Raw genomic sequence first — 15,655 nt, forward strand, 5'->3', positions numbered from 1 at the left:
GTGTTGAAGCAATGATTCTTCAGCATCAACTTCGCTGGACTGGTCATGTTGTGCGGATGCCTGATTATAATCTTCCAAAGCAACCACAGTGGTACCTTGGGTTACAGACGCTTCCGGTTACAGACTCTGCTAACCCAGAAATAGTACCTCGGGTTAAGAACTTTGCTTCAGGATGAGAACAGAAATCGTGTGGTGGCAGCGGGAGGCCCCATTAGCTAAAGTGGTACCTCTGGTTAAGAACAGTTTCAGGTTAAGAATGGACCTCCAGAACGAATTAAGTTCTTAACCCAAGGCACCACTGTACTCTATTTTGAACTTAAAAATGGAAAGTGTAATGCTGGTGGTCAACAAAAGAGGTCTCAAGGCAAATCTTTAAAAATGTAGTATAAACACCAACGATTGGGAAACAGTTGCCTGCGAGTGCTCCAATTGCAGAAGAGCCTTTACCAAAGGTGTCACGGGCTTTGAAGACACTCAAACTCAGGACGCAAGGGAAAAACGTGCTAGGAGGAAGGCACGCTTGGCAAATCCACACAGTGATCAGCTCCTGCCTGGAAACCAATGGCCCCACTGTAGAAGGATGTGTGGATCCAGAATTGGCCTCTACAGTCACTTATGGACTCACTGTTAAAACTGTGTTTATGGAAGACAATCTTACTCAGCTACGCGTGATCGAAGAAGAAGAAGAAGAAGAAGAAGAAGAAGAAGAAGAAGAAGAAGGGTAAACTACATTTTCTAGGAATCTTTGGATGAAGCCATGCCTGTGTAAATATGCACTTTTTAAAAATATACAAATAAAGGCAATTCTTTCTCTCTGTGTTTATGTGTATATTGTGGATGTCCCTAGATCTAAATCATCCAAAGGAAGTGCAAATTAGCTCACGCCCAAATTAAAACGAAAACACAAAGCTTACAGCAACCATGGACTGGGAAAGGAAGCAGCAGCGAGTCAACTTACAGAGCAGAGAAACAGGCAACCGTCCAACAAGGAAGGGATGTGCAAAGTTTGTCCCTGACCTCTAGAGCAAGGCCCCTCCACAAATGAGAAGTGGGACACAGAAGCAATAATCATGGTGCTGGGCTTTTATCATCCAGAGCCCTTAGCAAAGTCACAGGGAAGAAAGGCAAGGTGCATCTGGGAGGAGGATGGAAGAATGAAAAAGCCTCCTGCCAACTCTCAATTTCACATTTTCTTAAAAAGCTAATGGAATGGGTGGAATGTACAAAGCAACCCCGGTTGTGAAATAAAGATGAGGCAAGGAAAGAGGATCCCTGGGTTGTTGAGCTCCAGAGAAGTCACAGCCATCTGAATTTTGAATTTTATTATTATTCATGTTTTTTATATTGTATTTTATGCTGCTTTTACAATTAAGTGTTTTAAATTTGTTGTTAGCCACCCTGAGCCCAGTTTTTGAACTGGGAAGGGTGGGGTATAAATAAAATATTATTATTATTATTATTATTATTATTATTATTATTACTCTTAATTCAGAGCTGGAATTAGACAGGAACAGCCCGCCACTAAGCTCGCATCCACAAGATACACTCTTATACCACTTCAAACAGTCATCACCATCATTTTATTTGTACCTTTCCATAGTTAAAACCACGTTCCAGGCCATTTACCACATTAAAAGATTCACACAATTGCAAACGGAAGGAAAGTGGTCAAGAACGATACATAAAACACATAGAAAATACACAGCCAAACCGAACAGTTTCCATCATAGTAAGATCTAAAGATAAAGGTACAAAGAAATAACATCATGAACAGCAACAAAAAACCCCAATGAAACCCCCTGAACAACCCCCCCCCCAGCTTCCCCCAAAGAATACTGGGAGCTGTCGTTTGTTAAGCGTGCTTTGAGTTGCTAAGCGACCCCTCACAGAGCTATAACTCCCAGCACCCTTAACAAACTATAGTTCACAGGATTCTTCTGAGGGTGGGGAAAACATGACTCCTAAAGTGATGTAAGTGTGCTTTAAATGTATGCTGTGGATGTGACCATAGACTCTTTACCTCCCTGCACCCTCAGGAAAAAAAAAGGAGTGGGTGGGAAACCCATTGTCCCGTTAGCAGAAAGACCTGGCTGTCTGATGTCACTGGTCAAAAGGGGAGCAATTTACATACAAACATCACGTTTAAAAAGCCCAACAACAAGCAGATATCCAAAGTACAGAGATGGCTATAAGATCTCGTGCCTGAAAACATGTGAGCATACAGATTTAGTTATTTGCTGCAGGAATTTTCTGCCTTTCCTCCAAGCAGCTAGAGGCAGCACACATGTATTTCTCTCTTACATTTTACCGTCTTCTACAACAACCGTGTCAGGTAGGGCAGGCTGAGAGATAATGACTAGCCTCAGCTGACCTAGTAAGTTTCGTAGCTGAGTGGGAATTTGAATCACTTGCCGCCTTTTGAATAAATCTGAATACTGGGAATTTGAAGCTAGACTTCCCTGGTCTGATACGCAAACCAAGGTACTTACACTGGGTTTCTGAAGCTGCTGAATCTAACCCAACACAGTCTTTGCTGACTGGTAAGCAGATGTGGGGGGCGCGGGTGGTGCTGTGGGTTAAACCACAGAGCCTGGGACTTGCCGATCAGAAAGTCGGCGGTTCGAATCCCCGCGACGGGGTGAGCTCCTGTTGCTCGGTCCCTGCTCCTGCCAACCTAGCAGTTCGAAAGCACGTCAAAGTGCAAGTAGATAAATAGGTACCGCTCCGGCGGGAAGGTAAATGGCGTTTCCGTGCGCTGCTCTGGTTCACCAGAAGCGGCTTAGTCATGCTGGCCACATGACCCGGAAGCTGTACGCTGGCTCCCTTGGCCAATAAAGCGAGATGAGCGCCGCAACCCCAGAGTTGGCCACAACTGGACCTAATGGTCAGGGGTCCCCTTAACTTTACCTTTAAGCAGATCTTTAACATCCCAGCAGAGACCGACGCTTAAAATGCTTAAATGGGGATCACACTTGGGATCTTGTGCATGTAAAGAAATAGACATCGATCTCACTGTTTTTGTAAGGGATTCAATCACATGCCGACAAATTAAGGTTAAACAAGTCTAAGTTGATTGGGAAGTCTTGCAGAAGAAACCCGCTTCCCCAAAGTATCGGACTTTTTGCAATAAAGAAAGTGACGCGAAAATGCACTGGAAAGTGTGGGCTCTCACTTTCTTCCACACAGCTTCATCTAACCTTCCTCAAAACAAAATCAGGATGAACGATCAACAAACACGTTGTCTGGAAGTTCCTGCTGAGCTACAGCTCCTCAGCCAAATGCACAAATCCAGCCATCACAATCTCACTCTCCTAATCCGGATTTTGCAACGACTACAATTCGTACTGAATAAATGTTCTAACCACACACCTATTTGATCATGACAAACAACCCTGAGAGGTAGGCTAGGCAGAGAGATAGAAACCGGCCCAAGGTCACCCAGCAAGTTTTGGGACAGAGTGAGGATGTGAACCTGGGTCTCACAGATCTTTTTCCTGATAATTCCAACCGCTACATTACACCAGCTCTCCAGTCTTGGTTCCAGACAGGCAGTGGCTTTCTATGAGAGCTTATTGTAGGTGACAGACACATTATTCCCTGTGATAAACACCCTGAACTGTGAGGCCCTACTCTTGCATTCCACCCGTGAGGCTTCAGGGTGATTATATATTTGTATTAAAAAATGTATACCCAGGGCTTTTTTTCAGGTGGAACTCACCGGAACTCAGTTCTGGCACTTCTCAGGTGGGCGCCACGATAAGAGAACAAGGCAGGCGTTCATGGTGATTTCACCTCTTTTCCTACAAAATAGCACTATATATGCCTTTTCTCCTCCCCTCACCCCCGAAAAAAGCTGGCATGCAAAACCAATGTGAAACGGAATTACAAAGAAAACATTCCCAGTCTCAAACGAAACATGTGCTCTGCTATGAAGGTATTTGAACTGTCACAAAAACCTCTCTGTCAGCGTGATCACGAGGATGCATGTGGTAATGTTGAGCAATGGTGCTTCTCTATTACCTATGTATTATCTATGTGTGCATATAATTGCCTGTCATCAGCCTATGGCTGCTTTCTCTACGAGGGAGTAAATCTCACTGGACTCAGTAAGGAAGGCTTCTGAGTAAAGCTGGAAAGGGTGGCGCTGTGTTTCGCCACATGGGCAACCCCAGTCGAGTACCGAATGGGGCATCCCTGTCAAAAAATGCCAGTGTCAGAAAACACTAGCGATGGCTTACCTTTGCGATTAGCAGCTCCCGGTTCTTCTCGAGTGCCTTGGAGCTCTCTTTTTGCGAAGGAGTATAAGAAGAAGCTGAGGTCCTTCGGCTACTGCTGGCATCGACTTGTCTCTCTCCCCCTACATGCATGAAACCGGGGCCAGGAAGTAACAGTCAGTTGTGGTGTTAGCTCATGCTCCAAACAAAGGGAGGGGTGGGGGGAAAACAGAAGAAGAAAAAGAAAAGAACCCTACACAACTAACTCAATTGTTTCAACACTGCCCACTTAATAGGAGTGAGAAATAAATTAAAAAACAGCGGCATTTCCCAGGATCTAACCGCATGCTGCAATTGTTAGTATAATCTCTAACAGAGAGGACTGTTCGTTTTTTTTTTTAGTTTGGAGAAAATGCGAGTTTGAGGCAACATGATAAACTCTATACAGTGGTACCTCAGGTTACATACACTTCAGGTTACAGACTCCACTAACCCAGAAATAGTGCTTCAGGTTAAGAACTTTGCTTCAGGATGAGAACAGAAATTGTGCTCTGGAGGCGTGGCGGCAGCAGAAGGCCCCATTAACTAAAGTGGTGCTTCAGGTTAAGAACAGTTTCAGGTTAAGAACGGGCCTCTGGAACGAATTAAGTACTTAACCCAAGGTACCACTGTAAAATGATGCATTGATAAAGGGGATGGAGAAAAGCACCGCCCCCTCTCTCCTAAAACAAGGCCTTGTGGACATTCAGTCAGAGTTATCTTTCTAGAAAAAGAGGTGCTGGAACTCGCCACGAAGGCCTCCCTTGTTCTCTTAGAATGCCAATGGCACCCACCTGAGAGTTGCCAGGACTGGGCTGTTTAGGGCTTTAAAGGTCAGCACCAACACCTTGAATTGTGCTCAGAAACGTACTGGGAGCCAATGTAGGTCTTTCAGGACCGGTGTTATATAGTCTTGGCAGCCACTCCCAGTCACCAGTCTAGCTGCCGCACAACCCTGGAGATTAAGAGTCTCATACATTGCCAATTGAGCTATCCCACAGGGATATGTTTGGACCTATGTAATATTGCAGGAAAATTTTCCTCGTGGCACCATATAAAATGTCACAGGGTGGCGAACCCAAAACAAACATTTTCTGCCAATGCTACTGCTATCCTTCCTTCTATGCAACATGATGCACTGCCCATCAATTCACGTCACCCTGTAATGGCACACATTTTTGCCTAGTCTTTCCTTGACCCGTCATTTGTTTTTAGTTTTACTGTTTTCATGCTGTGTTTTTGTATTCCACTCCGAGGTTTCTAAATATCAAGTGGGTTAGAAATGCTTTTTAAAGAAGCAAGTAAATTTTGCAATGCATTTATGGAGAGTGCCAAGCTACAGTAGATGCACCAAAAGGTTGCATCAGTACATCTTTTGCCCTGATAGGCATCACTTTCATACAAACTTACATCGAAGCACACTGGCCGGTTTAATGCTCATTCGCTGTGTTTCCAAAGGTCCTTTCGGAGCTCTTTGCAATAATCCCTTTTCGTTTGTAACCAACCCTGGATAATTTGGTGCCATTGGCAAACTTGGCCACCTACCCAAAAGTTGCAATAATAGCAAACAAATAAAATAACTTACATGTTGCTGCCCTTTCACGACACCAAAAATCTGCTGCCTGAGGCAGTGGTTTCACTCCAGATGTTACTACAGCGGTTTCACTCCAGATGTTGTGGACTACAACTCCCATCAGCGCCAGCTTACATGGGATGGTGGGAGGTCTTAGCCAAGACATATGGAGGGCTGGCTCCCCCTGACTGAGGATGTGAAGGCCTGGGGGAAAACTGGGAAGAAAGACAGGGAGCTTTCTCCCAAATTTTCCAAAACTGTTAAGTTGTGGGTGAACATATCAGACGACGCAGCGATTCTTCAGACAGCTCTTGTTTATTCACAGAACAGAACAGAACTGAACTGAAGGGTTCAGTCAGCCTGCTTATATAGAGCTCCACTAGAACGCAACAGTAACCATTTTCTGTAACTATCCAATCACTGAACATCACTTTCAATCCCTTATTTGCATATGTGGACCTGAGTGAAAACTCTCTACAGTATCCCCCTGCTGGCCCAGGGTGAGAACTTCAGTACATAACAAAAATCCTCTCCCAATTTTTCACAAAGAAATAGGGAAAAACACACATGGGGGAATGGGGAACTGCCCCACTTTCCCACCCCAGACAATCCTGTCTCTCTGCTCCTCATCTGGTGGTAGGGCTGCCCCATGGCAACTGGCTCCTCACCTCAACTCCAGATCATTTAAGGCAGGCATATCCAAAGTCCGTTTCGGGGTCCTAATCCAGCCCGCTGGTTGATTTAATTAATCCGGCCCCCGTGGCAGTATATGTCCTGGGGTAAAACTCTAAAAAAAGCTGAACAACTTCAATCCTAAAAAAAGGCTGAACAATTTTGGTCGGCCCTCATGCATGTTCATGTCATCAAATCTGGCCCTCTTTGAAAAAAAGGTTGGGCCGTTTCCCATCTATATTTATATTTACGGCTATGTATAGTGAATACTTATCTACTTTTAAATTTGTTTACCTATGATCTTTTTCTTTTACTTCTTTATTTTTTCTTTGTTCTTTTTTTCTTTTATTCTGATATCTTTCATTTCACTCCTTTATTGTGAATAGCGTTTTATAGAGGTATAAATAACTGTAAATATGAAGAGGCAAAGTATTCTCTAATTTTTTTCCTCGGTTATATGTATTTTCTTTTTCCTTTGTATTTTCTTTTGTTGTAAATATGTATGTTTTCTAATTTGTACTTAATAAAAATTAATTTTAAATTTTTTTGGGGAAAAAGGAAAAAAAAAGAAAAAAGTTTGGGCACCCCTGATTTAGGGTCATTCTTTTGCTCTTTAGAAGAGGAGGTGAGCAGATCCACCTTGCCAGATAGGAAAGGAAAGGAAAAGGAGAAGTGGCTGCTCACCCAAAGGTCTGATGAAATTAAGTTCAAACAAGGGAGGAGAGCAGCTGGGAAAAATAAGGAGTAGAGAAGGAGGAGAAGCAAGCAACTAAATCACAAAACAACACAGTAGTTAATACAGAGAGGCCTCAAATGATACATTTGGAGATTCACTTTTTTAGGCCAGGCTGAAGGGAAGTGGGAAGCTGATGCCTCATTTCAAAGATCCTGACCAATGAGAAGATAAGGAATATTTGCATAACTGAGAGCACAGAATTTCAGCTCCTTTGCCTGCCTCTCCGTTGGCCTGGGCATGCAAATTTCTTTAAATGGCAATCATCATCAGAGCGAATTCTCGTTATCGGCTACAAATTTGAGAGGCAGCAACAGGCCTGGATCTCTAAAGACGATGAAACAATTCCTACAAATTCTAAAAACGGTAAAAACCATTCCTACAGGTGTACATTGCTACAGGTTTCTGATTTCACCTTTGGAATGTTTTAAAGAGTCATGGTTTTTTAATACTGTTTTTACTGATAATTGTATTGTTTTATTCTCTTTGTAAATTGCTCTGAGGTCCTCTCCCCACCCCCACAACCAAGTGGCGTATGAATTTTATGAAATAAATAATAAATGTATAATAAAATCTTCCCACTAAGAGATCAGGATAAATCCTCATTAAATAGCCAATGTCATCAACAGTCTCTGCAAACACATCAGGCTGAATTCTCATTAACAGGTTGTCTGGAAGTGACCGTCAACTGCAGAATGGCGGTAATAATATCAGTATAACTTGATTATTTTAGGAGACCGCTATTGGCAACTTTCAAATGTGTTCCACGTACATTACCATAGAAACCTCTACACCAACTCTGCAAGGAATACCAGAAGCATCTTCAGTGCCATCATATATGCCAGTCTTGATCTCAGTTCTCTAAGTACCAGTTCTCCCTGTAGCCAAAATTGGGACTCTCGGTGTACATCAGGTTTGTGGAAGCAAAGTTAGTTCTTGGCATGCTTACGGGAAAGAAAAAAATAGTTCAACGAGGACTGTGCACGCTTGGTGGACATGGCATGCTCACTGATGTGTAAGTGTGTGAAATCGGAAACCAGGAATGGAATGGAGTATCCTGCATAGGAGCACTCTACGCTGCAACATTTTGTTGCAGATTCTATTTCTTATTTCCATTTTGCAGAGAGGTGGAGAGGGGGGAGGGTTCAGGTCCGGAGGAAGTGGTGAGTGGCTTGGCCAAGTCCACCTAATGAGTTCATAATGAAGAGGGCTGATTCAAACTGGGCATACTCTTGCTCAAACCCTTAGCCGAAAGGATGTTACAAGCCGACGGTGCATGAGACGTTAAAGGACATTTCACGACCGGCTGAGTAATCTGGATTTCTCACCAGAAAATAAGCTTCTCAAAGTTGCAAGAGTCTCAGGATTTCCCCATCATGGTAATCTTGTAAGGGTTTCAGATGTCTCCTATCTTAGATGAATATGCCGAGTCAAAAGGAAGTCTCATTTGGGGCTAAACTGGAGGTGACTTTTGCCACGTAGCTCGGGGTTACACAGATTTTGTGTGTGTGTAACAGCTATATGTGTGTGTGGAGGAAGATTGATCCGGACCACAGTGTGGAAGCAGCATCTTTAACCATTTGCTGATGCATTGCTCAGTGACACCTACTTCCAAGTAAGTGTATTGTTGTTGTTGTTTAGTCGTTTAGTCGTGTCCGACTCTTCGTGACCCCCTGGACCAGAGCACACCAGGCACTCCTGTCTTCCACTGCCTCCTGGAGTTTGGTCAAACTCATGCTGGTAGCTTCGAGAACACTGTCCAACCATCTCGTCCTCTGTCGTCCCCTTCTCCTTGTGCCCTCCATCTTTCCCAACATCAGGGTCTTTTCCAGTGAGTCTTCTCCTGAGGTGGCCAAAGTATTGGAGCCTCAGCTTCAGGATCTATTCTTCCAGAGAGCACTCAGGGCTGATTTCCTTCAGAATCTCAAGAGTCTCCTCCAGCACCATAATTCAAAAGCAAAGTAAGTGTATATACGAGGGCAACCATAGATATTGACAAGCTGGAACGTGTGCAGAGGAGGGCAAGAGTCTGGAAAACCAAGCCTGATGAGGAATGGTTGAAGGAGCTGGGTATGTTTAGCCTGGAGAAGAGGAGACTGAGAGGAGATATGAAATCCATCTTTCAAATATCTCAAGGGCTCTCACATGAGAGGTGGAGCAAGCTTGTTTTCTCCTGCTTTGGAGGGTAGGACTCGAACCAATGGCTTCAAATGACAAGAAAGGGAAAAAGGGACACGACAGGGGTGCCCAATCTCCCCATTGCTTTTTATATCGGTCCTGGAGGTTCTGCTGAATATGATTAGAAGGGACCGGTTGGTTAAAGGTATACAGGTCGGAGCCAAACAGTACAAATTGAGAGCATTTGCAGATGATTTAGTATTAACGTTACAGGAGCCAGAATCTAGTACTAAAAGGGTTTTAGAACTAATGCAAGAATTTGGTCAAGTGGCAGGATTTAAATTGAACAAGTCAAAAACTAAGGTTTTAGAGAAAAATTTAATACTGACTGAAAGAGAGAGGTTTCAGAATGAGACAGGTTTGACTGTGGTTAAGAAAGTGAAATACTTGGGGATTAATATGACAGCAAAAAATGGGAACTTATTTAAAGATAATTATGAAAAATGTTGGACGGAAGTGAAAAAAGACTTAGAAATTTGGTCAAATTTGAAGCTTTCCTTGTTGGGTCGAATTGCAGCTATAAAGATGAATGTATTGCCTAGAATGCTGTTTTTGTTTCAAACACTGCAAATTGTGGACAAGATGGATTGTTTCAAGAAGTGGCAGAAAGATATCTCTAAATTTGTCTGGCAGGGCAAGAAGCCCAGAATAAAATTTAAGATATTGACTGATGCAAAGGAAAGGGGTGGATTCGCCCTGCCAGACTTTAAACTTTACTATGAATCAGCAGCATTTTGCTGGCTGAAAGACTGGCTACTTCTTGAGAACACAGACCTTTTGGATTTAGAAGGTTTTAACAATGTTTTTGGGTGGCATGCATATTTGTGGTACGACAAGGTTAAAGCACATAAAGCATTTAAGAATCATATTGTCAGGAAAGCTTTGTTCAATGTTTGGACAAGATATAAGGATTTATTGGAAAACAAAACACCAAGGTGGCTGTCACCAATGGAAGCAAAAGCTCAGAAAAAGCTCAATATGGAGGCCAAATGGCCGAAATATTGGGAAATCTTGGAACAAGAGGGAGATAGACTAAAATTGCAGAGTTTTGAGAAACTAAAAAACAAAGTGCGAGATTGGCTTCATTACTATCAGATAATGGAGGCATATAATTTGGACAAGAAAATTGGCTTCCAGGTGGAAAAATCAAAATTAGAAACAGAACTGTTAGAACCCAAAACTAAGATTTTGTCAAGGATGTATAACTTGCTGTTGAAATGGAACACTCAGGATGAAATGGTGAAATCTGCTATGATTAAATGGGCACAAGATGTTGGACATAACATTATGTTTGCGGACTGGGAACAGTTGTGGACCACCGGTATGAAATTTACGGCATGTAATGCCTTAAGAGAGAATATTATGAAAATGATATACAGGTGGTACATGACCCAAGTCAAGCTTGCAAAAATATATCACCTGCCCGATAATAAATGTTGGAAATGTAAAGAAACTGAAGGTACATTCTTTCACCTTTGGTGGACGTGCCCAAGGATTAAGGCTTTCTGGGAAATGATTTATAATGAAATGAAAAAGGTATTTAAATATACCTTCCTGAAGAAACCAGAGGCCTTTCTTCTGGGCATTGTCGGCCAATTGGTGCCAAAGAAGGACAGAACTTTTTTTATGTACGCTACAACAGCAGCAAGAATACTTATTGCAAAGTATTGGAAGACACAAGATTTACCCACTTTGGAAGAATGGCAGATGAAGATGATGGACTATATGGGATTGGCAGAAATGACTGGCAGAATCCGGGACCAGGGACAAGAGGCGGTGGAAGAATATTGGAAGAAATTTAAAGACTATTTACAGAAATATTGCAAAATTAATGAATGTTAGAATGATGTTGGATAGAAATTAAGTGGTTTTCAGCTGTATGCTTTAAGAATATGGAAGAAGGGTATAATTAGGTAAAAAAAATAACTAAAATGGTGTTGGATTGGAAATAAGTGGTATTGGCAACAAAGTTAATAAGAATATGCAAAAATGAATTGATAATGTATGAAAATACTGAGTTATAAAATGTTAAGTTATAGAGATAAGATAAATGAAAGAGGGTAAGGATTTGCTGATTTGATTATTTAAATGGGAATACAAGAAGGGGAGGTGCGAGGAAGTCAAAGAAACAAGCAAATGAGTTTTATGTTATGAAAAATAATTGTTTTTAATTTTTCTTGTTGTTTCTGTATGTTTTATTTATCTTTTTATTTTTTATTTTTTCTCTTTTATTATTATGTGTTTTTGTATATTTGTCTTTGTAAAATCTTAATAAATATTTCTTAAAAAATAATAATCAAATGACAAGAAAGGAGATTCTGACTAAACATAGGGGAAACCTTTCTGACCGTGAGAGTAGTTTGACAGTGGAAGAGTCTCCCTCTGGAGGTTGTGGACTCTCCTTCCTTGGAGGTTTGTAAGCAGAGGTGGGATGGATATCTGTCATGGATGCTTTAGCTGAGATTCCTTGCATTGTAGGGGGTTGGACTAGATGACCCCTGGGGTCCTTTCCAACTCTATGATTCTATATTATCTGCCTTTTTTGTGTTAGAGAGTTAGCCACTTCTCACTGTGAGGCTACATTTCGCACCTGCTCCTTGCCAGCAATGGGGGAAAGCTATTGTGCCCAGGTTCTGTTTGTGATTTCTCCAAAGGCTTCTGGTTGGATACAACAACAACAACAACAACAACAACAACAACAACAACAACAACAACAACAACAACAAAATAAATGATAATAATAATAAAAGTTATTTATACCTTGTCCATCTGGCTGGGTTTCCCCAGCCACTCTGGGCGGCTCCCAACAGAATATTAAAAACACGATAAAACATTAAAAACTTCCCTAAACGGGGCTGCCTTCAGATGTTTTTAATGTTTGATGCTTTATTGCTTTTTATTATTAATATTTTGTTGGGAGCCACCCAGAATGGATGGGGAAACTTTGACGCACTTTCGAACTGCTATGTTGACAGGAGCTGGGACCGAGTAATGGGAGCTCACCCCGTCGCGGGGATTCAAACTGCCGACCTTCTGATTGGCAAGTCCTAGGCTCTGTGGTTTAACCCACAGCGCCACCCGCGTCCCTTGTAGCAGTGACACTACCACCACACAAATAGAGGGTAAACATTTAGCAATGGGTCCCCAAGTTCATGTTTGAGTTAAAGGTTGTTCCTGGATTTGAAAATGAGACTACTGCTGTATTCGTTCATCCTGCCCTGAAAATCCAGCATTGAACTGCTGCCGGTGGGCTAAATGATGTCTAATTCCTCTTCCCAACTGTAATCAAGGTTTGGAAGGTGTTCCAAAAGCTTGCAAAAACCTCTTGGAGCTGAGGTGAATTGGGGCCAAGGAAATTGGTGTGTGCATCATGGAAAACGAAGTACCTCCCCTTTTTCAAAGTGCTTTGAACTCTCTTATAAACGATAGACTGTCTCCAGGCATTGTTACAGATTCTGGAGACTTTCTAATGGACCCCCCCCCCCAAATAAAAATAAAATGCCAGGAAGTGGTCTGCTGAAAGCTGATAAAGTAGTTGGTGGCAATTGCTTACAAATGGTCTGGTCTGTTCCTTTCGCAGGCACAGCATGGCTGTCTAGAACAGGAAAAGGAAACAGACGAGGAGGAGAGGGTGAGAGCCGCAACACAGATTGCAAGGCTCGGCAATGGAGGCAGTCAGGCATTTTTGTTTTGGGAAGCCGAGTCCGTTTGGAAGAGGGATCGCTGCTCTTCTTTTGTGCCTGATCAAACAGGTCGCGCTGGTTTTTCTATGCTCTCACAAGCCTTACACACCTGTTTGTCCAGAGCCGAAAGGGAGCCAAATGAAAGATGTACACAGAAGGGAGGCCTCTGTCCAACCACATGGAGCAACCGGAAGAATTATTCTGCATCTCTAGTCAGCGCTGTAAGGAGATGATGCCAAATTGTGTCTGGCTGCCGAATCTGGAGGGGATGGCTGCTCAGGGCAGGTGTGGGGTTGCACACCCGATATTATACTGAGCTTCAAGAGGCATTTGAAACATCTCCACAGCACTATGGGATATCAAGGATCAAGCTAAGAAAAGTGGCCTGGGGAGGGGGGAGACACACCTGTGACACACTGTGAGTTGGAGGTGGTTTTTCTTAACTTGATTTTTCAAGAAGGAAAGAAAAAGAATTTCACAAGACTAAAAAGGAAATAAAAATATAATAATAATAATACTTAATAATAATCTATTATTTATATGCCACCCATCTGACTGGGTTACCCCAGTCCTATTAAAGCAATAGGAACAGGGATAGGATAACCTTTAAGAGGGAAGCTTTTAATTAAAGGCACAGTTGCCCCCAAAGACTCGATATTGGAGTGAGCCTTTGAGAGGAGAAGAAAGAAGCTTGAGGAACTTCTACCATCCAGCTCTGAAAGTGGCCCTTTCCTCCCCGCAACGATCTGAAGGGGAGAAAACAGCTTTTTGTAAACAAACCAGTTGTCTTCCTGTAACTTGTTTTTGAAAAAGCGATGCTTCGTGTTATAATCGTATATAAACCCACTTTGTGAGGTCTGCCTGAAAAGCAGTGTATAAGTACCACAAATAAATAAATAGTGTCACTGGACAGTTGGATGTTACAATTGTATTTTATGTTTTAAAAATCACTGCAAATCAGGCTGGGTTTGTGTTTTGTTTTTTAAGAAAAAGGCGAGAGCACAAAACTGGTTGGGAGTGACATTGTTCAAATTCTCCAAAGAAAGTGGATGATGAAAGGATGTCATTTCCATACTATTGTGGAAGCAACTACGGCAAATCTGTTTTTTGTTTTTGGTAAGCCTCTGTTTGCTTCAAAAATTGGGGCACGGAAGACAAATGAAAAATTTGCTCTGAACCCAGCAGACTTCTCGCGTAGCTAAGCCAAGCCCCTTATCACTTTGTGGGATGTGGGTGAGCTCCTCCTAGATTAAGTGGAAATCAATGCCGAAAATGCACTTTGCATCTTCCGTTTCAGAAGGGTGGAGCTGTGATTTGTGTGATGTTCACAATACGGGTTCAAAGGAAGTGTTTTTCTCAGAAATATTGTTTCAGCATCAAAAACAAGTCTCTTGGTTTCCCTATCGCCCTGAAACATCTTTTTAGATGGCATCTTTCAATAGTGGGCCATAACTTGGCTTTGTCAAAGGCAGATCGCTCCAGCTTTCTTCATAGCTGGCTGCTACAGTAATGACAGACCACAGTTGCCCTGTACATTTGAAGCGCCTTTATGCCACTTGAACAGTTATTAGTTCCCCCAAAGGATCCTGGGAACTGTAGTTTGTTAAGGTCGCCGAGAGTTGATAGGAGACCCCTCTTCCCCTCAGAGCTACAGATTCTGTAGCAGTGTAACAATCAATCCCTCTTCATAGGGAACTCCAGGAATTGTAACTCTGTGGGGGAATATGTGTCTCCTAACAGCTCCTGGCACCTTTAACAAACTATGGTTCCTAGCCCTTTCTCCTTCCATGTCTTCCTCTCCAGGTGCCCAGTTTTGGTGTCCAATTCAGAAGGAAGCCTTGGCAGATGTGGACAACTAGGAAATAAAAGACCAGGGCAGCTTCCTCAAGCTTAGGCATGGAGAAATGTTGGAGGGTATGGAATAGAATGCCTAGAATTTTGCAGAAGGAGAATGTTCCATGCTGCAACACTCTGCTGCAGTTTCAACTTCTGATGTAGGGGTTTCCTGAAACTTTTAACCGCTACACTAGGGGGCAAGGGGAACCCGTGCCCCCCCCTTGGAGTTGCTGCACACTGACAGCTGTCACCCCTGACCATTAACCATGCCAGCTAAAACTGATGGGAATTGTAGTCTAGCAACAGCTGGCAAGGCACAGGTTTCCCCCACCCGCTGCCCTGCAATTAACCAACTTTTTGGGGAGTAAGCAACATGAATCCAACAGTGACACAGAGGGGCATCCCCGTCATGCAGCCCCATAGAGCGTGAGTCAGGCTTTTAATGTTTCCCTTTCAAAAATGAATTAGGAGTCACCTGCAGCTGGAATGTAGAGCGACTCCGTTTGGTTGGGTTCATCTGCTCCTCGTACGTGACACCCTTGGCTGGTTTTGCTGAAAACCTTATTTTCATAATGAATGTTAGCACGGATGACCTCGACTCGTTCTTGTTCTTACTTGACAGGAATTATCTCATGCAGACAAACCACAGGTGATGCGCAGAAGGATGTGGTAATTGGCTGATTAAAAGTAGAAAAGAGGTGGGTGTGGAGGGTGTCGGGGGTGGGGC

The 15,655-nt window shown here is 42.8% G+C and overlaps 1 protein-coding gene and 1 long non-coding RNA gene across 3 annotated transcripts in view; one reads left to right on the forward strand and one right to left on the reverse strand.

The window, feature by feature from the left end:
- The window catches only part of GPR132 (G protein-coupled receptor 132), a 28,090-nt gene extending 21,492 nt beyond the window's left edge, over positions 1 to 6,598 (reverse strand). Inside the window, exons 1-2 of one of the 2 annotated variants that reach the window (XM_083619292.1) lie at positions 5,839 to 6,598; positions 4,239 to 4,357 (exon numbers count right to left, since the gene is read on the reverse strand). The gene's annotated coding sequence lies outside the window, so the exon portion shown is untranslated. Of the gene's footprint in view, positions 1 to 4,238; positions 4,505 to 5,838 lie in introns of those variants that run through there. The other variant, XM_083619293.1, reaches the window with a different exon arrangement.
- The window catches only part of LOC310766656, a 174,451-nt gene extending 165,404 nt beyond the window's left edge, over positions 1 to 9,047 (forward strand). Inside the window, exon 4 of the long non-coding RNA XR_014550307.1 lies at positions 8,873 to 9,047. This is a non-coding gene — a long non-coding RNA (uncharacterized lncRNA). The remainder of the gene's footprint in view (positions 1 to 8,872) is intronic.
- The last annotated feature ends 6,608 nt before the right edge of the window (positions 9,048 to 15,655 follow it).

The sequence above is a fragment of the Podarcis filfolensis genome (genome assembly GCF_964270895.1).
Source record: "Podarcis filfolensis genome assembly, chromosome: 1".
Taxonomy (NCBI): domain Eukaryota; kingdom Metazoa; phylum Chordata; class Lepidosauria; order Squamata; family Lacertidae; genus Podarcis; species Podarcis filfolensis.